At 42.2% G+C, this 3,181-nt stretch overlaps 1 long non-coding RNA gene across 1 annotated transcript; it reads left to right on the top strand.

Annotated features, from left to right (window-relative positions):
- The first annotated feature begins 1,855 nt into the window (after positions 1-1,855).
- LOC137461709 (uncharacterized) lies at positions 1,856-2,974 on the top strand. Its single transcript, XR_010993459.1, has 2 exons — positions 1,856-1,967; positions 2,199-2,974. It is a non-coding gene; the product is annotated as an uncharacterized lncRNA (long non-coding RNA).
- Positions 2,975-3,181: the final 207 nt, after the last annotated feature.

Below are 3,181 nucleotides of genomic sequence, written 5' to 3'. Positions count from 1 at the left end.
TTCTGCAGGGCTTGGTTTAAGGCCCAAATATCTACACACGGTCGGGATGAGAAGTGGCTGAGTTGTATCACTAGAAAGAGAAATTCCTGTGCTAAAAAAGATAGGAATAAAAAAGGAAAACTAGTAGTTTTCTTCTGGGCTAATAATAGATTGTGATATACTTTGTTTCCCCCCTCTGCCATTGAAGCCTACATATTTTAACTACCAGTAATCAAGTTTCTAGATTTATAGAGAGATGGAAACTAGTAAATATTCTCTGTTATTTAAACATAATTTCTCATTTTTCAGGCTATAGCAAGGAGAAAATATAAGATAGAACAAAGCGTTGCACACTATTCAAAATATGCCTCTCCTTGCCTGAGCAAAGTTTGTCATGCCAAAGGAAGGAACGGTTTCAAGCACACTCAGATTTTAAGGAAGCCAGTAAATTGAGACATGCATATTCATAATGAGTCTCTAACTGCTACCATGGAAAGTTTGATGGAGGTTTTGGGTGACAAACAGACAGAAGAATACTTGAATCCATGAAATACAGAGCTTCCTGATCTTTCCAGGTGCTCACTTATGGACACAGCCCAAAGTGCTGTGGCTGCCCCAGAGAGCTCAAAGGGACCTTGTAGGTTCAAGGACAACCAACCCAAAGAGCCTCTTCAAGGGCATTTCCTCCTCTTTCCTCCACAACCAACTGGCTTAAAGGTCTCTTCCAAACTAGTGATTCAACCCAGGTGGAGCAGCTCTCTCAGTCTTTAATTAATTAGTGCCAATAGAACAGAGACTCTCCCCAGCTGGGTGAGCAGAAACCATATGGGGGAGGTCTAAATTGCAGCACTACCAGAGCAGGTGAACAATGCTGGCACTATTTGGGGATGAGATTGACATTACTGGTGTTTTACATATGCTTACTTTCTTCAGTCTACAATAAAAAGCACTGTGTTGGCTCAAAGTATGGCCAGGAACTGGAATTCAGAGCAACAGACCCTCCAAGAGCCAGGGGCAGGCACAGAGCTGCATCCATTGCACCCTGCAACTGCATTTTGGTTAAATAAAAGTGCCAGCACACAATTCAACAGTAGCACAGCACACACCACCAGTAAAGGCAGACACAAAAATAACAACGACTGAGACGGATTAAATTAAAATCTGCACCTCTTTTTGTGCTTTTAGCCACATGTCAAGTTCATAGATGCTTTTTGTCTTTTAATACAAGTTCTACAACTCCCTCCTGACTCCCACATAAAGCAACAGGCTGCAGACAGTTAAAAACATGATCCTTCTCTGGCTAAGAAGCAGCTTTAAGAGCCCCATTGCACCTGTAAGAAGCAGCTAAGAACAGTGGCACCAGTAAGAACAGGTCAGACTGTGTGTGTTACTCAGGACTCCTCCTGAAACTCAAATCCCACTGACCCAAGGCACACAGGCTCTGCAGGGAGAGAGAGGTGACCCCCAGGGCTGCTTCTGCCTCTGTGGCAGAGCTCAGGTGCTGTGTGTTCCTTGGCCTCAGCACAGCTCTCACACTCTGGCCATTTGAAAGTTACTTCGTGCTTGCCCTTTTTTTTTCCTTCTCCTTTTTAAAGAGTGAAAGAAGCCCAACAAGGACCCACACTGAGCAGCCCCAGGTCTAAAAGTAAAAACATAGTTGGTACATACCCCTGCTAAAGCAAAAAGCAGCACCACAGCAGGACTGATCCTCCTTTGGCTCTGATCTTTGGTGCTCCCTCCCCACTATTCTGTTCACCTTCCAGGAGAACCTGCGGCTTCCAAATGGCAATTTCATAAGCACCTGTGAGAGAACTTAATTGGAACTAATTATCTGTTGGTTGTCTGGGACCTGAGGAGTCACAGCAATTACTTCAGTCAAGAAACAACCTGGGGGAGGTCGTTGCTTCTCTTCAGAAAAATGAACTAAGCTACTCCCTGAAGGAAAGTTCTTAAAGAGATGGAACCTGTCAAATGCAAGTTAAACACAAGTCAGTGAAATCACACCAACCAATGATTTATAGTTGCCATTAATAAACACATCTCTAACAGGAATCTGCATATGCTCATCAAAGATAGGTTTATTCCTGCTAGTTTTGATGTGATTACAGAACTGTTTATTATCAAGGCAGGCACTACCATGAAGATACAAAAATAAAGGGAAAAAGAGCAACCTGGCATCTTTGGGCAGTGGTCTAATTGGGACTTATTTATTTCCATAGAGAAAAAAGGAAAGGCAGAAGTGAGCAGTTAAAGAAGGAAGCTGAGCAGAAAAGGCTGTGAGTTGCAAGAAACAGTTGTGAGCCTAAAGCAGAAAGAATTCAATGAAAACTGCAGAAAATTCTCTGGTGATTTATAACTGTACAGTTCTCATTCTATGAAATAATGATAACTGAAATTAAGTCCTCTTTCAGCACTACAGGACATTTCCTTTGTGATGGAGACGAATCCCGTAAGAGCCCCAGTGAAATATTACAGTGTTGGCCAAGAGAGAGCACCAGCAACTCTGCAATATCTGTTTGCCTGTGTAGCACAGGTGCATTTTAACCAAGTCTCTCAGGAGATTTGCCTAAGGCCAGACTGTTGCTGTAGAAAAAGACTAGAAAAGAAATATGTTTAAGTCAAAGCAAAGGTAAATTTGGCTGGACTGCTGCCTAATGGGAGGAAGAAGGAATAACACAGCTCTTTAAAAGCAGCTCTCCAGTGGTTAGATTTCCCTGCAGCACATATGCTTGGGAAGATGCAAGCCAGGTATTTACTTTCAGTTCTGTTGAAATGCAAAAACAAAAAGGAGATGCCCCCCTGGAAGCATAAATAACAAATTCAGGACAAAGCAGGAAAGTTTACAGAGTACCTGTTTTTAGGAGCAGCCAAGGTGGAGGCTGGAAATTATATGAGAAGCATTAAGCAGTATTTACACATTCTTAAACCAATTTAGCTATGACTTCAGTGGCTGTGGAATCAAGCAGAAGGTGACCAAAGAAGGAGACAATGATGGTATTCAGTGATGGAAAAAAAAAATGGCAGTGAAAGGATTAAAACTGTGGTTACATTTTTAGGGCAAGAGTTGTTTTGGTGGAGAGTGCCTGTGTCAGTGTTGGTTATGGCTGGATGACAATAGGCAAGATTCTCTTCATGTCCAAAATATTATTAAATTTTCTCTGAAATCAGTAGCATCTCCTTGACAGCAACTCTGGGCAGTTCA

This window comes from Anomalospiza imberbis, chromosome 23 (genome assembly GCF_031753505.1).
Source record: "Anomalospiza imberbis isolate Cuckoo-Finch-1a 21T00152 chromosome 23, ASM3175350v1, whole genome shotgun sequence".
NCBI lineage: Eukaryota > Metazoa > Chordata > Aves > Passeriformes > Viduidae > Anomalospiza > Anomalospiza imberbis.
This window is presented reverse-complemented; position numbering and strand designations above follow the sequence as displayed.